Raw genomic sequence first — 22,575 nt, 5'->3', positions numbered from 1 at the left:
CTCTCATCTATTTTCTCTCTGCTTCTCTTCTGATTTGCAGATCTTATCTTGTTGGCCTAACCACTTTTAGTTCAGGTTTTTAACTGATATTCCTCTTCTTCTTTATCCATGTCTTTTTTCCTGTTGCCATTAAGCACTTGTACTATCTTCCATTACCAAACACAATTTTTGAATATATGCTTAGAATATTAAGGTAGTTTTGACATTTAAATGTTATGTCTCTAGTTATAGGGCGTATGGTATCTTATGGTCAATCCCTCAATTATATATTTAATTGTTTATTATTCATATCATTCATTGTGTTTGGCATCCCTGCACCAACTGGGCATTTGATATATGTATGGTATGCTTTCTGTATTTTCTAAAAATGTCAATAAAATGTTAGGAACAAAAAAAAGAGATACTAGTTTGGTTCGTTGAGTCTGTACATTGAAATTTCCCTTCTTTAGCCGCCCCTCAAGTAAATATATGACCTATCTCACAGTTTTCTTCAACATTTATTATATCAGCTATTGCAAGTAAAGTGGCAACCTCAGGATCCTAAAACATCTAAAAAAAACACTGTTCCATTAATAAGTGAATTTCCTGTGTGCATGGTTCAAGGATTAACGGCATGAATGTAGGTAAAACTGAGATCCCGCTATTCAGTCTTTGAAACAAAAGTTTCCGAACAAATATACTTGGAACTTGCTGATTCTCCACACACAAGCCAACATTCATTTTTTAGCAGCAGAATGCTTATGCTCTGTTTCCCAAATGTTCTTCTTCTTCTTTATTAAGTCAAAACTAGCGTGACATTCTTTTGATTAAACAAAACCCACATTTTTATAGAGCAGGGGCTTAAAAGTTTTAGTTGCAAAATCCTTAAATAGTTTCCATTAAACATACATAGGCCAACAACTGTCAGCAGTTGATCCCTGTTATTTCTTGGGTGTGGCATTAGTCATAACCCTGACTAAGCTCGGTTTGGGTCTGAAACCATCTCAGACACCGCTTGAATAAGAGGGTTCTGGTATGTCATACGATGCCATCACACTCAACACAATATACTTAACGCTCCTTCACAAACTGGCAAATCCCTTTCTCAGCCAGCATTGTTCGGGCTAAATTTACCTCAGACTTTCCAGCCAAATCTTCCTTTTCCTGCAAGATGTCAGTGACCTGTAATTGCCTAATTTTGACATGCTATGATTCCTTTGCATATAATATGACCTAATGCCCTCGTTGTCATAATGTGTTAGGCTGGAGAGGAGGCTTTGCAGCCTTAGGAGAAAGGTGGGATGAACAGGTGAAGAGAAAGGCTGCGTTTGAATTGAGTTTGAGTAGAGATCTAAAATAAATACTATTTTCAGAGTTCCAAGGTTCAGACTCTTTAATGCCTGTCCCAAGAGGCTGTGCAATTTCAGGAGAGCTGAGAAAATCCAAATGTGGTGAAATACAAGGATAAAGATTGCTTCATTGTTGTACCTCTCACTTTAAAAGAGTTTATTAAGGACTCTAGTTTCTATTTTGTCCTGCAAAGTTCCATCAAACACCATATTCTGGGTCTGATTTAGAGGTGGGTGATGACGAGACATCAACATACTCGTGTTGTCTCCTTTAAAAGAGGCTTCATAATATGGGCAGCTGAGACAATCTACTATACTGGATCACTTCTTACTCAACAGATTCACAAAAGTAATCATGTATCAATTCTCGTCAACTTCAAGGAAATTGAAAAAGAATCTTCCTCAGGGGTCTTCTCTGTTACCCCTTCTTTTCAATACATCTGTCTTTGTGCTGATCGACTGCATTCACTTGGTGCAAAGTATTATATGCACATAGCGCCTTTTCAATTACACAGAACTTCCCTTCTCCGCCTACAGTTCAACTCACCTTATTTCTTGCCTAGCAACTGTCTGATGGATATCTTTGAATTTTCTGAGGCTGAACCCATCTCCCACCAAAGTTTTGCTGATGGATGACTCTTCCTGCTAATGGAACGCCATAGAAGGGCCTTTACAAAGAGCTCCTGGCCCTGTTATGCCAAAAGAGTTTGCAATCTCATCATCACTCTCGATGAAAAGCTGACTTTAAAACCAGACGTGGCTGCTGTACTTACCTCTGTTTTTAACATTTGAATCTCTCCATTGTTTCTTGCTCCAGCTTTTCTTGACTGTCAGTACCTTATTCATGTGATTAATGCCTTTACAGTATCCAGTTTGGAGAACAGCAATAGTTTCTACCTTGGATCTCGGGAGAAATCTCTTAATCATCTGTAGTTGATCCAAAATGCAGCTGCTAGCCTGACCACAGGCTCTAATAATTGGAAGCACATCTCCCCATCACTACCCAGACTGCACTGGTGTCTTGTTCAGAAACCTATTCCATTCAAACCTCCTCCACTCCTCTTTTGGCTTCCACATTCAGCTGGTGTCCTCAAATTACTCTTTAAGGTCTGAAAAATCAATCACTTCTGCAAATTCTGCCTTTGCATAACGCTTGCGTTGGAGACAAATCATTCTCTTTTGCTACTGCGAACCTCTGAAGTACTCTTCAACTTCATCGTTGTGCTCAATCCTCTTCTATAATCTTGAAGAAGCAGTTGAACACCTTTACCATTCAGCCAGTAATTCACCACCCAGTCAGTCTGAGAGTGGGGAACAGCAGTGTTCGCAATGGTGGTCACGAACCTGTACGTGGCATCTGACCAGCCACCTTACATAGGCAGGCCATTCCATCACCATTTCCAGCAGTCCCACTTCTGTGAAACAGCGCCATGTAAATCTTCCACAGAAAGCCCTCAAAATACTCCTGGGTACTAAAAATGAATTGATACTCGACCACATTTCATTTTTCAGTTTATGGACATCATTTAGGGATTGGCAGGGGTCTCAGCTGTAACCCCTTGCTTGCTCCTTGCAACCCACGAAACTGCCTTTGTGACCCCTGGCTTCGAGGTGGAAAATTCAGTGCAAAGAACTCAGGGGAACACATGCATTCCTTATCTTCTGTCTATTTTTTATTACATTAATAGTGACTAATGCCCTATTAGTCACTATTAGTGTAATAATAAATGAAGAACACTTCGCTGAAAAAAGGTCCAGTAGTGGCAGCTGTGTTCATAAATTTTTTTTAAATGAATGTTGTGGACATGCATGTGTATGAGAGTGTGTTTATGTGAGAGACCACGTGTTTATGTGGGAGCAGGTGTGTCTCTGTGTAAGTGTGTGTGAGTAAACGTGAATGAGAGTAAGTGAGAGGGAGTGACTGACACTGTGTAAGATTGCGGCCCAGATTTAATATTCTTTGATGCAAGGTAACGATCCACCAAAGTTGCTGCACTGCCTTGCGTCAAAGGGATAGCGAAAAAATGTGCTGTATCTACGTGCAAATTCCCATTTGCTTGCACACTTTTGCCGTTCATGCACCAATGCACACATTTGTGTACCATACTGTAAGAGTGCATGTGTTATCTGAAGCATAGGTTTCAGTACGAAAACTATGCTGAAACGCTTTTCCTACTTTGTATGTGTGATCTACAGTGCAGCACATGTGCAAAGTTGGAAAAACAAGGATACATAAAGCATTTCTTCTAGTTAAGCTTGCCTCAAGGAGATAATATTTTGGTGCAAATTCCTCTCTATCAATACTTGTAGGTAGGGATTTGTTTGCTTCAAAACCCATGTTTGGTTGCATGGGAATATCCGAGCATCACCCTTGGAAATGCCCCCTTGATGCAAAATAATGAGTGAAATAAGGAGTGAATGCACATGAGTGAGTGAGAATGAATAAGAATAAATGTAAGAGAGTGCAAGTACAAATGAATGTGTGAGAGTAAATGAGACTAAGAGAATGAGTGTGATTAAGTAAATGTGAGCATGAATGTGATCCGATGTTTGTGAGATTCTCATTGCCCTTTATTTATTTATTTTATTTATTTTAAAGGTTTTATATAGCGCTGGCTAGACCCGGAGGTATCAGAGCGCTTTACATGAGCATCAGATTATAGTTACCGGTTACATCGTTACAAAGGTTACACAGTTATTAGAGCATGTCAACATATTTACTTGTAAGGTAGAGATAAAACTCAGAGGAGGGGGTAGGAGCTGGGGAAGTAAACAGGTAATGAAGGCGGGAAAGAGAAGGGGAGGGTGAAGGACACAGCATAGAAAGAGGAGGGTAAGGGCGACGGGGACACAAACTGGTAGACGAGTCAAAGCAAAGTCCAAAGTCCAGTAAGCTGTGATCCCAGGGGAAGTGGTATCACTTCTCTATCTCTGTTGTGGGAGGCTCCCTTTACGCAGTGTACTCTCTCAGAGGGGTCTCTGAGACTCCAAGGCCTACATACTGGATCCTTCCCCAAATAGGGGAGAGGGAGTGCTTTGGCAAGGGGTGCCATACCATACCTCAGCTGTGAGGGGCTCCCTTGGCGCAATGGACTCTCTCAGGAGAAATAGAGGGCCCAATACTGGTGCCTGTGAAAACTTCCTTGCCTACAGTGGGAAACCTGCGTGCTAACCTGCCAGAGAGCCCTTGTCCAGACGCCGGCACTGCTGCCTTCGCCGCTGCTCCACCGCTGCCTGACACCTCCCCCCGCCGCAGCCTTCCTCCATCAGCGCTGCCGCAGTGTGGGGGAGAGTGTAGGAAAACTACATCTCCCAGCGGCCTCCGCGACCGGAAGTCGTGTTGAGGCGGAGCACGCCTGGTGGCGCTTAAAACCGGCAATCACCTGCAGTGGAGCGGGTGCCTGTGAAAACTTCCTTGCCTACAGTGGGAAACCTGCGTGCTAACCTGCCAGAGAGCCCTTGTCCAGACGCCGGCACTGCTGCCTTCGCCGCTGCTCCACCACTGCCTGACACCTCCCCCCGCCGCAGCCTTCCTCCATCAGCGCTGCCGCAGTGTGGGGGAGAGTGTAGGAAAACTACATCTCCCAGCGGCCTCCGCGACCGGAAGTCGCGTTGAGGCGAAGCGCGCCTGGTGGCGCTTAAAACCGGCAAACATCTCCCGCATCGCGGGAGCGCGCGGGGCCGCGCCGGGCTAAGCCCGGGCAAAGGGCGGGCCCTCTGTGGCCCTCAGGGGACCGAGGAGGCCGGGACGGGCCACCCCCTTAACATCTACTCACCCGACATCCTGGGCACAAGGTATTTCGTGAGCTAGGTTCGTAGTACTTAATAATACATCCATACTACAAGAATGAACCAAATAAGGAAAACCCCGGTGGCGACAAGATCCACTACAAGACTAAAACCTGTTAGTACACCACTACCCACTATAACTGCCATAGACCTTATGTTGCAAAAAACTATTGGCATAGTGGCGGATGCCATACAGGATACAGAGAGACGGCTCTCCCTGACTCCGGATTTGTGCTTCCCAGACGTATCTTTACATACTAGCGGTAATATACACATCATGGATGCCACAATTAACTCCCAGGAATCTCTGTTAATGCAGTCATTCACAGACTTGCCAGGCTCACATATCAAAGACAATACCCCGAGAGCCTTGTTTACATGTCATACTGGTAACTCCATGGAGAGTAGTCCCCTGGTAATGATCAGTCCCGATAACAACACAAGTTGCCTGCACACATCGTCTCTCCACTCAGAGATTCAACTAGTGGAGGATTCAATACCTGCTATTCAACTCACAACAGGTATAACCCATGGTACATCTAGTGTAATCCAGCAACACAGGAAAAAACGTAAGACTAAGCGCCCGCTGAGGAAAACCTACCGTTCATTAAATAAACAGCAACATTCAATTAAAGACATTTGGTCAAAACTTAGACAGGCTATACTCACCACGAAAATCACGACCGGGTTTCCCTCAACATCTACCCAGGACCCAGATATAATCTTAAGCGAGAAGTCCATAGAGAGTAACCCGGTTAAAGACCAGATAAGTCAAACGGATCACTCATCTATATTGAAAATACCCCTCCTGAGCGAAATAGAATCAATGGTCAAATCTCTTTTACAGCCCATCAGTAATCGAATTATTAATATAGAGAAGGCCTTAGGAAAATTTGAGAGAGCACAAAATGAAGTCTCCTCCAACATGCTTAAAATACTGAAATCACCCACTTCCATCTTTGTTCCAGCAAGTAAAACACTTAATAAGAATAACATTAAAACCGCAAAGGCTATTAAAGACACCACAACCAGTGCCATCAAACAGCCTTCGAATCAGCGACAGGGACTCCCAGTTACCCCAAATTTAGTAACCACCACACAAGTAGCCTTCAATTTACCACACTCTGTAGCCACGCCTATAAGTAACACACAAGCTATACAGGTAGCTGATGAGTCTGACGATAGCGAGTGGGCCGCTGAGGGTTGCTCCCCAGATCTAGCTATAACAAATACAGAGCTGCTGCAAAATCCGACCCCATTAACACCGAATATCCCCATCAAAACAGCAGGGGCAAATCAGTTTAAACCCATGACAGCAAAAAGACCTATCTATTTAAGTCTTCCACCTGAATCAAACGCATACACCATTGTCATGATTGGGGTTCCCAAACTGGCCGACAACAGGGGGGAGACCTATACGGAACTAAAAAATAAGGCAATGCAGTGGCTAACTATACATAGACCACTTCCTTCTCACATAAGTGGGCAGATCTGTCATGTGGAGAGAGTAGATTGGGTGGGCCCTAGATTCAAATCAACAGAGGGAGACTGCATTGTAGTTAATTTCAGAGACAGACGAGTGGCAAATTTTATCACCAGCTGGAGGAGTCCCCTGATAAATAGCCTGATTCGGACGAAGGGTTTAAGTTACTTTTACCCCTCTAAAACAAATGGGCAAAATAAAAATGCCCAGACTTCTTATAGTCAGGAAGGCTTGTTGGTGCCCCTAGTTCAAGATCAACCATGGGCGCCACCTCTTGCCCCTAGTCAGGTGACGATCTCAGACTTTGAACAAAGAGGATACGCACAACCCTGTGAAGACAGACCATATAATTATCCCCCATCAATGTTTGAGAGAAGGGAATCTGTACCATATGTATATAAACGAGACCAGGTACACCCCTATCTGTTTCATAATCAATTCGGAGTTCCGACTTCAAACAGATTATTATTATTATTATTAATCGGGTTTTATAAAGCGCAAACAACCCGGAGGCCTCGTAGCGCTAAGTACCGTCATACTAATGAGAAGGGAGGGAAGATTAGGTGAACAGGTGAGTTTTCAGATCCTTCCGAAATTTTAAAAGGCTAGGTTCACTGCGAAGGAGAGTGGGCAGAGAATTCCATTCCTTTGCGGCATTCCAGGAAAAGGAACGTCCACCCCATCTAGTGCGTCTGATCTTATTGACAGTAGCTAGGAAAGCAGTGCTGGAACGCAGAGATCTGTGAGGAAGGTAGGGTTCCGCTAGGGAGCAGATCATAGTGGGGGCAGTCTTCCACATGGCTTTGTGCATGATACACAGGGATTTAAACAGCACTCTGGCCTTAATGGGAAGCCAGTGCAGTTTCCTCAGGGCCATGGTACCTGATTGCCGTTTGTTAAGGCCTAGTAAGAGGCGGGCTGCAGCGTTTTGTGTCACCTGCAACTTCCTTATTGTGGAGGTGGGAGCCCCTAAGTATAGGGAGTTCCCGTAGTCCAAACGGGACAGAATAATGGCTTGCACCATTATTCTGCGAGCTTCGAAAGGGAGAAGTGGTAACACCTTTCTCAGCATACGCATGAGCCCAAAGCATATGGCGGACAGAGTAGTAGCTTGCTGCAGGAAGCTGAGGTTAGTGTCCAGCCAAATGCCTAGGCTCTTTATATGGGACTTAGGTTGGGGCGGGGGGCCCATACACGAGGGCCAGTCCAGTAGAGGGCGGGCAATGGCTGAGTTGCCTAGCATCAAAAGCTCCGTTTTCTCGCCATTTAATTTTATATGCGAGATAGCCATCCACTGAGCGACCGCTACCAAACAGTTGCTTAAATTAGAAGAAGAGGAGTCCGCCTGATTCATAGATACGACTAATTGCGTATCATCGGTGTACGTCACTATGTCGAGGCCGAACGAGTGCACTATATCAGCTAAAGGCTGCATATAAATATTAAAAAGTGTCGGGCTCAAAGCAGAGCCCTGGGGCACACCTTGATCCAAGGGCCAGCATTTTGAATGGGTAGTGCCCTCGACAACCTTAAAGGAGCGATTCTCCAGGAAAGACTGGAGCCAGTGCATGGCCTTCCCAGAAATTCCCATTTTATAGAGGCGGTGAAGGAGAATGCTGGTGTTAACAGTGTCGAAGGCGGCACTAAGATCGAGCAGCATGATTGCTGTAGTGCCGCCTTGATCCATTTGTTTCCTGGCCAATTCAGTTACCGCCAAGAGAGCCGCCTCAGTTCCCAGTTTGGGACGGAAGCCGGCTTGGGAATCATGGAGAAGATGATGATTTTCTAAAAATTGAGTGATAGAAGTGTTAATATGTTTTTCTAAAAGTTTACTGACCCATGGAAGGAGAGAAATAGGTCGGTAGTTAGCCATGTTCTCCGGATACAGGGTGGGCTTTTTCAATAGGGCCTTAACTTGGGCACATTTCCACGCTGTGGGCACTGAGCCTGTGGTAATAGATGCATTCAAGATATTAAGGATAACCGGTTTGATGGTGTTCTCAATTGTTATTAGCTGGCAGGGGGGGGCAGGATCCGCAGGAGATCCGGATTTAATTTTCAACATGATAACCCCAAGTGAGTTTGCATCCAACAATGGAAACTCTTCTAATTTTGGAGTGCTGGTGTTTAGTGAGGTGGTTCCTGTATCTTGACATAGGTTAGGTGGTTTAAAAGCAGAGGCAATTTTCTGTATTTTGCTATGAAAGTATTCAGCTTGACTGTCACAGCGAGCCTGAGCTTTACAAGGATCAGGAGGAGTCAAAGGGGTATCGATCAGGAATTTAGCTATCCGAAAAATTTCTCTAGAAGAGTTGGAGGCGGTTATAATTTTTTCCTCGAAGTATGATGTTTTAGTACATCTAATTTCTGTTTTGTATTTTTTGATGGCTTCAAGATGAATAATTTTGTCTGTATTACTACGGGAAATCCTCCAGTTTCTTTCAAGTTTCCTACACACCCTTTTTAGTTCTTTAAGTTGGGGAGTATACCAAGGTGAATCCTTAGATTTAGTTTTTTCTTTGAGGGCTTTGATAGGTGCAATAGAGTCCAGGGCTGAGCACAGCCAGTTGATGTAGTTCTCATACTGCAATGCCGGGTCTGTCTCATTTTGTGGGGGAGCCAAGGAGAGCAAATTGGCCCATTGATCAGGGGAAATTTTGGACCAGTCTCTCCCTTGTAGGATAGTACGGGGGGAGGGCTGTAGTGACATAGCTGGTGTCCACTGTATAGGTATTAAATAGTGGTCTGTCCATGTAAGGGGCAGTGGAGTCCCTACTTCCAGTCTATGGTCATTGCTAAGTATCCCATCAAGGAGATGGCCCTTTTCATGGGTGGGTTCAAAGCCCTTCTGTATGATCTGGAGAGCTGCCAGACTGTCCAGAAATGTCCTAGCCGTTGAATTATTAGGGTCGTCTAAATGGATATTTATGTCTCCTAATATCGAAAAGTAGGGTCTACTGACCACTAAGTCAGCTATCTTAGATTGAAGTGAGTCAATAAATTCTCCTATTTGGTTGGGGGGGCGGTAAATAAGAGCACCAGAAAATGAGACTGTAGGTGAAAAGTCCAAAGTAAAAAGCATACTTTCACAGTTATAGATAGCGGCCGATGAGGTCCTACAGAGGTAGTGGTATTTAAGAAGAATGGCTAAGCCACCTCCTCTACCTTCTGGTCTATCTTGCCTTTGCAAAGTGTATCCCATTTGTAAGATAGAAGTAATATCAGTGTCAGATGCATCTTTTAACCACGTTTCTGTCAAAAATATTACATCGGGATCGTTCTCCTCTAGCAGGAGGGACATTTGCACAGCGTGTTTGGTTAATGATCGGCAATTTAAAAGAAACATTTTGTAAGTTTTAACAGGGTGCAGTTGACCCTCCTGACTAGAAAGTGTAAATTTACAGTGGGAACAGATTCCCGTAGTAGAGTTAGGGTAAATAGAGTGCCGGCAGGTATCACTAATAGGCCACATAAGGTTTTTTAGTGTAGTTGAATCATACCGTATCGGTTGGTTGCCTTCTGTTCCGCACTGCGCAGGGGGGGTGGCCCCTGGTCCCGTCCGGTCGCGGACGGGCGCAGACGGGCTTGCCTTTGGCGCGCCGCCGGCGCGCCCGCTGCGCCCGCCCGCTGTGCGGACGGGCGTATCTGGTGTTTATATCCACTGTAGGGGGCGGGAGGAGGGTGGGATCGTCGATCATCTAGACCGCGACCAGATATGATGTTTTCTATGATCATGGTCAATTGGATGAGGTGGATTGACTGACACCTGCCCTGTCTCTCAACGCCTCACCAGGCCTCCTGAATCGGATGGAACAATCCAATACAATAAGCACTGACAACCCAGCAAGCACCGTAGCCCCTCTAAGAGTGGTACCCACTATTAATACTATAGAGCTTCTTATAATCCTTCCTGAGAATCTTTCTTTACAAGCGGCATATTTTCCCTCCCCCCATGATTTTTGCAGCTCTCCTCCTATTACAGCTCCTAACTTGCCACCTAGTACTAGAAACCAATCAGCAGCTATAATAAACCAACATAACCAAGACTTGCATCTGCCCATTGGTATGACCCAAGAGACAGTGGCTGACCACGATGTACTCAAGACTATAAAAATCTTGTCATGGAACATAGCAGGTTTGGCTGCAAAAATAAAGGATCACACATGGATTGAATTCGTAAAGAACTTTGCCATACTGTGCTTTCAGGAAACATGGCTCACAGATAATAATGTTTTTATCGAGGGTTTCCAGAGCTTCTTTGTGCCAGCTACTCCATCGCCCAGTGGCAGATCAAAGGGGGGTTTGGCAATATTCATCAGCCTCTCCCTTATCTGTCAGGCCAAAATTAAACAACCGGAAAATAGGAACATCCAGGTTATGGAGCTAAGGAAGGGCAGAAATGCACTAACCCTGGTCAATTTTTACAACTCAGTAACATCACTAGGAGAGTGTAATATCCTTAAGCTCCACAATTACCTGCAAGGCGAAAAGGCAAAATTGCCACAGAACATAATAATCACTGGTGATTTGAACGCGCATATCTGTGGAAACCCTGCTATGACACCCATGGGTTCCTTGGGGTGTGAAAACAGGGCAGGCCTTCATTTTGCTCATTGCGTGCGAGGTACCCATGTCAATAATTTAATTGACGATCTGAACTTGAGCATCGCTATGTCTCTGAAAGATGACTCCTTTATCTATGAAGTACCAACCTATAAAGGCTCTGAGCATGGCTCCTTCATTGACCATATATTTCTTTCTATTGACCTGGCAAATTTAGCCTCAAACTTTAAAATACATGAAAGCATCTTTAGTGACCACAACCCAATCTCAATTGTACTAGGAGTGGGACTTTTTGATTCACAGAAAAATCATAAAGACATGGGTGCTCTAAAGTTGATCAATGGAAATCGTCGATTGAAATGGTCCATGATAAATAGCGATACATTGTATGAGTCGGTCAATAAAAGTTGCAACCAGGAATTTAACCTCTGTGTCTCAGAGTCTACACCACCTGAAACCATCCTATCTGCCTTTGCTGTCGTGGTTCAAAAAATTGGACAATTGCTATCTGTACCAATAAAGGGCACAACCTTTTACCAGCCAAGATGGTTTGACCACGCTTGTTCAGTAGCTAATCGGAATCTGAAAATGTCCCTCAAGAAAAAACCAAGGGATTCCGCACACATTAAAATCTTGCGATCTGAATACAAATCTATTATGGCAACCCGGAAAAAGGAAATAAAAGCACATATCTGGGAGTCTCTGCTTGATCCATCAACCCTGGGCAACAGCTCCAAGTTCTGGAGCATAATCAGTAAGCCCATGTTTGACGACCCTAATGCTCCCAGCCTTGGAACCAATATACCCGAGGATGAGTGGATCTCCCATTTCAGTTTAATCTTTAAGAGCGACAAACCACAGGCAGCGTATGAACCTAAAACTACAGAAGAAGCTCCTTTGCACTTTACAGTTGAAGAAATAGAGAAGGGTATTCGTGGCCTAACTAGTAACAAGGCCCCTGGTCCAGACAACCTCCCTCCAGACTTATACAAATCAAATATCTCTCTATGGGCTCCAATTCTCACTGCGGTTGTCAATGCTGGAGTCGCAACCGGGAGCCCAAAGTCTTGGGGGACCTCAACTATAGTACCCGTCTACAAGAAGGGCGACAGAAATAATGCGGCATGTTATAGGCCCATCTCCCTGATAAACTCAGTTGCAAAGGTAGTGGGAGGAATAATCTTAAACAGGTTGACGATGTGGGCCAAAATCAACAACGTAATGTCCCCTGTTCAATATGGGTTCAGACCAGGATACTCAACAATAACTCAATGCCTGAACCTATATCTAATCAGCGGAAAGTATACTATGGCCAGAAAAGGAACTGTGTATATGGCCTTTATGGATTTATCATCGGCCTTTGACTGTGTTGATAGAGGCAGGCTCTGGGACGTTTTGCTCCAAATGGGGGTCGAGAAGAATCTGAATAATTTTTTTGCTGACCTCCATAGTGATACTCGAGCAAATGTTTGCTATACAAAAGACTTGAAAGTTACTAGAGACTTCAGGATAAATCAGGGGGTTAGACAGGGCTGTATTTTAGCACCATTTCTTTTTAATTTGTATATTAATGGACTTGAGGAGCATCTTTTAAACACAAAAACTGATTACCCATACATAGGGAGAAAGGGCGTGCCTGTTCTGCTATATGCAGACGATGCCGTCCTTATCTCCAGAACTGCATTGGGCCTCCAAACATTACTTGACTCTTTTTATTCATTTATGAACTCAAGGGGCCTAAGCATCAATAATACAAAATCATTTGCTATGAAGATAGGCTCTGGCTCAAAAAAGTCCTATCCCTTTTTTGTTAATGGGGAAAAAATACCATTAACAAAGACTTTTTCATACCTTGGCGTATTATTTGATCATAAACTCGCTTGGGGACCTGCGGTAGTGAAAAAAAAGGGAGAAACAGCAAGGACAAATGCCGCAATAATAGACTTTGCATGTAAAATGGGAAATACACCAGTGGTTGCTTTGTTGAAACTGTATCAAGCTAAAAGCACTGCCGTGGTCTGTTATGGGAGTGAAATCTGGGGTTTTGTCCCCGTGGCCGACCTCCTAACAACTGAAAACAATTTCCTAAAACAAGTTCTAAGTCTTCCTAAAAGTACAGCTAATTTCTCCATCCACGAAGAACTTGGTATGCCCTACCTAGGAGATAAAATAGCTGTAAACCCTCTGCTGTGCTGGTTAAACTGTTGGACAAATGAAGATATACCATTTACCCAAAGTATCCTTCTTGACACACTTACCTGGGAAGGGAAATACAAGATACCCTGGTTAAAATATATCAGAAATTGTCTTCATGAATTGGGTCGGCTGGAACTTTTCCTAACACCACAACAAGCTTCAAAACAAGATGTAATTCATGTGAAAGACTCTTTTATGTTGAACCGGCAGCTAGCTAGGGAACAATCTGAGCTTAAAAAAAGCAGTGTGAGGAAGCATGTTTTAACAAAAACCTGTGTGCAAATTGAACCCTATCTATCCTGGCCTATTTCTAGATATGATCGTTTTTTGATGACCAGATTTCGCTTTGATTTGTATCACTTGCTGCTAGCCGTGCCTAGCGGGGCCCACAGGGGACAAGTGTTGCCAGCTTGCGGCTGCGACAACAAGTCTCCGCAAGATCTGGCTCACTTTTTATTTATATGCTCCTACTACATGATACCACGAAAACTGTTTTTAAAACCACTTTTTAAACAAGTGAACTTTGTACAAATAAGGCCTGCATTATTTTATCTTCAAATGCTACATTGTGAAAGTACACTGTTTTTATGTAATTTTTTAAAAACAGCCCTGAAATTCCGGAAAAGTATGGAAGGCTAATTCCGCCAGGAAATACTCCTCCCCCAGCAAGATGTTTTTTAGTTAAATAGCATATTCATATTTTTCTTGAGAAACTGTCCCTTCCTCTTTTTGCAACTTCTCGCTCTTGATAAATTGTCTTTTTAACATTGCTTTGAACGTTCATGATTGATTTTATTGTACTTTTATGACTGCATTTCATACAGTCGAATAAAGGATTTTTGAATTGAATTGAATTGAATACTGGTGCTGGCATACTTGCCGCAATTCTTAGACTGACAGACACTGGTGACAAAATATTGGCGCTGGCATACTAGGGCTAATTCCTATCATAAAAATCGGCAATCGTAAAATACTGGTAATGGCATACTAATCCATGGAATATAGGGCACCTGTGGAAAGTTACTGGCATACTTGAGGAAATTCTTTGCATGTAAACACGAGTGGCAGAATGCTGGTACTAACACAATGGAGGTAAGTCTCGGCATAAAGGTGGACATCTAATGGAGGGTGGCAACCATGACTAAACATCGGCTCTGACATACTGAGGTATTTTTTTTACATAAGATTACCTATAGTATATGGCATAAATTGCAAAATTCTGGCACAGGTATATTTTAAGTCATTTTTTATATGAGGGGATACCCATGGAATATGGGTGTACTGCTAACAAAATACTGGCCCTGGCACAATGGGAGGTAATTTTTTGACATGTGAGGGCACCCATACCACATTTTAAAAAAATGGGTTCAACTCCTGAGGAACGAAAGGTTTTATTGGCTTGGCACACTTGGTAGGATTTTAATATTTAATGAGCACCCAGTCCGTGCCTATGGCATTTTAGCACATTTATGTACAAAATGAGCTTTAAAATGTACTCATTCATCCCATTCTTTTCAAATTTTTCTTGGGCAGACAATATCCCTAGAAGTGGACTTTATGTGTTGCCTACAATACAGACCGTGGTTTATGTCCCTGACCTTTCACATATGAAGTTAGCACATAACATAGGTGGTATCTAAAATAGACATTTGTCTGTGTTATGCAGTTATACTAATCAAGCAGTTATTATGGAACTTCAGTGATGTCAATTGTTACAATGTTAGGGTCATGTGATATGCCTTCCTTGTAAAAATTAGGGTTGAGGGTTATATGACATCACTCCCTGTAATGACATTAAGGTCAAAGGTTAAGTGATGTCACTACTGCTACTCTTGGAATTTTGGTGATTTAACACCCATTATCACAAGAAATCAGTGCATAGTGAAACTGTGCACTGATGTGTGACATTTTTCCTCTGAGGCAGATTCGTGCCCCTAGCGCTCCTCCATGGCAGAGTCTCATAATGGGCTCCCATAGATTTGGTGAACGTTTGTACAGACTCATCAGCAGACTCTACCTGACCCCTCTATCATAAGTTCCATTCACTAATTTGACACTAGATATATAGGCTGTCCCAGCCCAACACTGCCTTACCAGTTTTTTATTTTATTTTTAAGTTCAGATTCTATTACCAGAGCTAAATTGATGAAAATTGTACATGGAAGAAAACAAACAAAGATCCATGAATGTAGATTAAACTTAAGTGAATGTTTGTCTTGGATTCCCATTGAACATAATATATCACAATCTGGTGATTAACGAGCGTAGCTAATACAGTTCTAAATATTCACACTCCCAAAGAAAACATTCACCCCATCTACTAATATAGGTTGTCAATGAGTTGCTCCACAGTGATATAAAGGGGCAGATTTACAAAAAAGTCAGGCAACACTGCGTAGCACCCAGCGAGGTTGTGCTGCGCTGCGGAACAGGGAGGGAGCAGGAGAGCACCATATCTTCAGTGATACGGCTCTCTCCTCCCCTTTCCCTTGCGCAGGCGCTGATTTCAGCTGCCGTGCACCATGCACACACCTTAGCGCTATAGCGCTAGGGTGTGTGCATCAGTCTAGCATAGGTTTTGTACAGGAAGGCTAACCCTTCCTGTACAAAATACGATGCCCAGACACGATGTAAAGCTTTTCCCACCTAGTATGCGTGCTGCACAGTGCATGCAAAGTCGGAAAAGGAAGGAGAAATTAAAGCATTTCTCCTTTCTTGCGCCTACTTCAAAAGGGCGTAAATTTTAGTTTAGTGTGAGAAACCTTGGGTGGGTGCATGGGAACGCCCATGCCTCACCGTTGGTACGCCCCATGGCTCAAAGTAATGCAGAGCAGCCCTATGCGCTGCTTTGCAATACTTTTCCAGTATTTGAAGCGCTAAACATGTTTAGTGCTGGAAAGTAAATTGATAACAAAAGATTTTGCGCCTATTTTCGACACTTTTGTAATGCAAACACTGTGCAAAATCTTAGTAAGTCCCCCCAAAAAATGTTTCTTTCCTTGCGTTAATCTGGGTGTATGCTGCTATGCGCATTCCTTCTGGCAGCAGGGGTCTAGCTCAGAGCAGGTGCTTAAAGCAGACATCAGTGTGGCAGAGGTGCCTCTCGAAGGCAGGGGGCGCCTCCTCCTTTCCATGCCCATGCGTCAGTCTACTCATGCTCACACTGGTCTTATCATTGTCCTCTAAATCCATTCAACAACACTTAAAGAGGTGCACTGCATTACGTCCATGCCAAAGTAGGTCAAATATGAACGTAACCTTGCATTTAATGGTGTCACTTGGGGAACAAAAACATGACACATGAAGCTATAATGAGGCCCTGCAGCAAAACGGCAAACACCCCTGCAGAGGAACCTTTCTCTACAAGGCCTGCTTGCTAATTATGACTGTTGCGGGATCCCAGTGATGCATTCCGTCTTCCTCCAGAGGAGTATTTGGCCTTCATGACTAATCAGTATGTAAAGCACCGCCCACATTGTTCCAATTATTTACTCCTTAATCAGATCGTTTATTTCCCTGCAAAAGCAGCCCCTTCAAGCTGGATGTAACTTGTCAGAAGAACTATTTCAGTAGCTTCTGTCATCCAATTCCATCTCTTCGGAAGGCAGATGTATGTTCTTACCTAACACCTTTACAGTAGACAATGAGCGAGCCAGATATCACATCATATAGGCTTAATACAGTTTTTTGCACAGTGTGGCACATTTTTAATTGCTGTAATTAAAGGTTTACTTTACCCACTTCCGGTGTTTTGCTGCCTGTAATTTAGTACACGAGATTATTTCCCCAAGGTAAAATGTATTTCCTGACTGTATAAGTATCCCATCTTCCCCTAGTTACCCGAAATGGTTTGCATTTTCTGCACCTGATTTTTTAACTTCTCCTGGTGAAGATGGCCTGTATTTTGTCAAAGTCCCTGTGTTCTGTAAATAGATTTCGTCTTTCATCTCTGTACACAACGCTGAACGAGTGTGAACTGACATCAACCAAGCCTACCAGTGCGTACATGCAGATGTCAATTTGATTGAAAGTAAATTATTTAATTACGATTCTGGCATTAAGGATGGCAGCCTCTGGCAATATAGTACTATTTTTAAAAGTATAGGGAGAGAAAATGCTATTTATTCCTCCTTTGCATAGTTTTCCTGTGTCTTGATTCTTCATGCCTATAGGCCTGCAATTAATCAAGATAAGTATTTATAAGATTTTCCTTGCAATTAAACTTGTAATTCTGAGTCTAATTTGGCAATAACTTCCTTCTAAATTATATTTTTACCATAGGATAAGATTGGCTGAACTCAATTCTATTATGCAAAGCCACATCGTATCCAAATGTTAATTGATATCCCCATCGAGACCTCGATTGACTGTCCAGTAATTGATAAGTGCATGGGAATTGTTTCAAACAGTCACACCTGCGATCCTCTGACAAACCATTAAAACAATTTGCAACCATCAGAACACTATGATAACCCTGTCCCAGCCCCCTTAAAGAAAGCAAAACACACCTCACCTTACAGAAGGAAACTCATGAAGCACTTCCTAGAAGACACGACTTTCCTGAATTGTCTAAAAAAAGAACACAATGAAACCATGCTGAAAAAAAAACCCTAGTAAACACTAAGAAACATAATAAATTCAGGCCTATACCACGATGTCTTCTCCTAGGAAAAAGAGCTAAATAAAGAGTGCTGGGCCTTGCAACTTAATCTCTTTGTCAAGTCGTTAAAGATGTTTTCCCCATTTGCCATATGGACCACTGTTAGATGACATGAAGCATATAAAGGGAGGACACATCAACAATACATTTCCAACTCGTGAAGCCATTGTGACTCCACAATAAGAACCACAAATTGCTGAATATGATTAAAGAGTTTTATTTGGATTTCCAATCACACCAGTGTACATGCAAGCCAAGAGTTAATCTAATAGGTACAGCAATACAATAGGTAGAATTAAATATCTCAGTTAATTGAGGCGCAATAGAATGAGATGCAGAATTGTAATAGCCACAATAATACAGAAACAAATAATGGTAAACAGGTGTTCCATAAAGAAACTTCCCTTCTCTCTTCTAAACCTAAGTTAAATATAGGGTCATGTACCAAGGGTCTCTAATCGGGAGCATAGAAGGTGTCTGTAACATAGCTCAATTTTCCCAAAGCAAAGCTGAGACTGCGGTTCTCAACCTTGAACATCTTGCCATCCTGGTACTTGATGAACAGAACGCTTCTTTCGACCATTGTTTCCCCATGCTCACTGCCATGTTTCCCACCAGGCCTCTCTCTCAGCAGTCTAATACAGACAATAAGCATTCTCTAACAAACAATATAATAAACCTGAAAGAAAAGAAAAGCATGCTGACAAAGCAGAATTTCAACTGAGGCCTGTAGTCAGCCTAACTTTAATTAAGCATGTAATGTGCACTTGGAATGCATAATTATAACTGCACACATGTAACCTGAAAAATAAATGTAAAACTTAAGCAAAGGAATACATGTTTACATATATAACTATAACTTGAAGTGTAAGTGTAAAACACGAATAAAGAATAAATGTCTCAATGTTAAACTGAACATTAGTGCACACTATATAAATTTCAAGTCTCTACAGTGATTACATTTCAGTAATGCATTTAAATGTTTCACACACGTTAATGAAGTTATGGCACACCGTGAATATAATAACAAATGCAAGTATATAATTGCATTTCTGTGACATGTAAGGGTGGAGTCTAAATCTTGCTGCTCCAATCAACCCTCTGATGGGGATGTTAGCCTTCAAAACCAACATATGATACTTATCAGCTGAGGCCAGATCAAAATCCTGAGGTTTTCAACATTTTTCATCTAGAGTTTTCCAGGCACTCGATTTCATCATTCACTCTTCTCTAGTTCCACATCTTTTCTCTTATTTCTTATTCTCCTCCTTTCCTGTACCTCTCTTTTTGCTTTCATATACTTGTACCCCTTAAAGATTACAAACAGACTAATTGTACAAAGGAAAATTATCACAAGGGGTTTCAAAATGTAGCCCACCATTCCACTGCCAAGATTCCCATACTATTTGACTACTGCTACAAATCCATTTCCTTTTTTTGTTTTTTTGTTAAGCCAATAAACAGTCAAATATAATTATGAAGATAAACACAAAAGGATATATAATCACAGAGGACACAACATTCAAAATTCACATTACCTTTTAGTATTAGCAAATAGGAAAGAAAGACAAATATCAAATAATAAGTATATAGAATACCTCAAGAGAAAGATAGAGCTCTCAAGGTCACTGACGTCACCATAAATATAAATACCATATTTACATAATACATTTATATCAAAGGTTTAGCAAAGACTGGTTTTGATACAAAGAGTGCCTAACTTAAGGTATTATGGGGCCCAGGTGATCCGTCAGTGCCCCCCATATTATGAAACACATTTTCCGCTTCTGATGTCCTTTAAGGGCATATAAGTTATATTCCAAATTTCACATAGCATAGAGCCTTCCTCTCCACATTTCAAAAGTTGGGGGTTCCTTTTGCTGCCTGAGTGAGGCTATACAGAGTCTAGCCACAGTCACAGCAATGAAAATTAAATATCTAAATGTCTACATCTTTTGAGCTGCTATTGTATTCTCTAATACTCCTAAAAGCATAATTGTAGGAGGGATATCAACCCGTACCCCTGTGACTTCAGTCAAGAAGACCTCTATCCTATTTATCAACTGTCTCAGCTTTGAGCATGCATAAAATAGCAACAAATCCATTATCCAAATCCAATCCAAATCCAATAATGTTATAAATATGTTACGGTTATTAGAGATTTAAAGGAGATTAAAATGAGTTAAAAGCTACAGGTGCTTGGGAAGCAATTGGAAATGCAACAAATCCATTTCCAATTGCTTCCCAAGCACCTGTAGCTTTTAAATCATTTCAATCTCCCTTTAAATCTGTAATAATCGTAACATATTTATTCACCTTTTCACTCTTCTTATCAGGCACATAGGTATATTAATGCTGAACCTTCAATGTCTTGCAGACTCCACCTCTCTTTGCGAGAAGGATGTCTAACACAAGATGATTCTATATTACCATATACCTTCCGGCTATCATTTCAGTGTCCTATGCTAACAATAAATGTGCAGTACTAGTGTTAGACCTGACACCTTTTGGCGTGGTTCTTCCCCATCTTTTTGCCTCTGACTCATGTGTTTTTGATGCTGTGCTGGATTTCGTTTTTGCTGGTTAGATGCTTTGGACACTCTGCCACTGCTGATCAGTGTCAGAGTGTAAGTGCTCCCTCTGTAAATTGCCATATTGATTGAATATACCTGATTGGCATATTTGTATCACCATGAAGTCCCTAGTAAAGTGCACTGTGTGTGCCAGGGCTGGTGATGACAGATGCTACTCGTGGGCCTGCAGCGCAGATTGCGCCACCCACATGAGTAGCCCTAAAAAGGACTCAGGCCTGCCAGCGCAGGGCCTGTGTGCAGTCAGTGACTGCCTGTCCCCCTGGCCAGTGTCTCCACTGGCTGGGCCTAACCCTTCCCTGTCTGTGCACCTCAGTCACCCCTATGGAAGGCTCAAGGTACCCCCCTGGGCAGGGTGCAGTGTATGGATAAGGTAGAGCATGTACTAGTGCAGGTCACATACTCTGGTAGTGGGCAGCAGCCATTTTATGTGCTCACTGCTGTAAGGCTCTCTTGCTCCATAGAGTAACATGGAGGAGGCTGGCCCCATGTGATACCAGCCTATCTCCCCATAGGAACAAGATGGGACATGAGTGAAAGATATCCCTGAACTCAGAATTTGATGACACATCTTTTAGCGGAGGGTGTTTTTAAATCCTGTGTTGGAGAATAGCACTTTTAGAAAGTGGCTGTTCTTTTGCCTAAACCTTTCTGTGTGCCTGGGTGTGTGGAATGCCTGTCTGGCCTGGGTGTGACAGAGGGCTGCAGAGGCCCCGGAGGAGGGGGTAGGAGTCAGCCCGTGGGTGAAAGGCCGCATCTGCTGCTAGGGAGGTGGGAGGAAGAAGCGCCTGGGAGTGCCGGGCTGAGCCTGCCTGCCCACCCTGCTGGCTCTCTCTCCTGCCGGCCAACTGACACCTCTGACCCTGGAGCTGACAGGAAGAAGAAAACCAGAAACACCTCAGTGTTTCAGCAACCCCCAGAACTGGTTTAGACTGGAGTCAGGGCCGCTTGCACAAAGACTTCAAAGGACTTCAAAGACTTTGAGGGGTATAAGGAAAGGACCCCTGACTACAGAAGTTTAGATTCTAAAATTCTACAATCAAGGAGGAACCTCTGCTGGAAGAAGGACTGCTGCTAGACTGAAGGAAGATTGCCTTGCTGTGTGCTCCAAGGGCTGACCTGGTCTGCTGTCTAACTGGAAGCTGAGGAGGAGAAAGGGACTTTGCTGTGTGCTGTGACCCTGCCTGCTTGAACCTGCTAAGACTTTGCTGTGTGCTGTGTCTGCAATTTGAATCTCCAAGGGCCTGAGAAGAGCTGGCCTCCTGTTGGGAACCCAGGGTTAAAGGTTCCTAAAAGCTTTGCCAAATTGCCGTGAAGATCGCGCTGTGTATGACTCTCAGCGCGTGTGTGTTTAACTGCTGGCCGGGGGAGACGATCGATGTGCTTATCGACACATGTTTAAGGGTGCCCGGAGGATCGTGGTACCACCCTGCGGCGGAAATCATCACCAGCGATCGGGTGGCCTCTGTGGGAGGTCTAGAAGCGACCTGTTGCCCTAAAGTGTTCACCGCCTTGTCATCGCCGCTGCCCGGGGCCAGCAATACACCTAGAATTTTGCCGTTCTTTGCCGGGACCGCGGCGACGGAGATCGAAGCCGCGGCGCTCCCATTGGCTAAGGAGAACGAGCCCCCTCGCTAACGCCGCGACGGGATTGGCCCGTGCGCCGTAGCGTCATCGCCAAAGCTGTGCAGGGATTGGTCGCCCAGGATTCATCGTCACTGCCTTGCCCCGGGAGCCGCACTGCCATTGGCTAACTCCCGGGTACTGAAGGAGGCTCGACCGAAGGGCCGCGACCGGATTGGCCCGCAGCTTGGAAGCCGCCGAGAGCCGTGACCGGAGCAACCCCCCAGCGAGGAGCCGACAGCCGAGTGAGCCGTCCGACTCGTCCTCGCCGAGGGAGCTCAGGGGAGTCGCGCATCCCTGGCCGGCCATCCCCCGAGGTGCTGCCCCCCCACCGCTCGTTGG

This window comes from Lissotriton helveticus, chromosome 2_1 (assembly GCF_964261635.1).
Source record: "Lissotriton helveticus chromosome 2_1, aLisHel1.1, whole genome shotgun sequence".
In the NCBI taxonomy this organism is placed as follows: domain Eukaryota; kingdom Metazoa; phylum Chordata; class Amphibia; order Caudata; family Salamandridae; genus Lissotriton; species Lissotriton helveticus.
The sequence above is the reverse complement of the archived record's forward strand: the minus strand, read 5'-3'. Positions refer to the sequence as shown.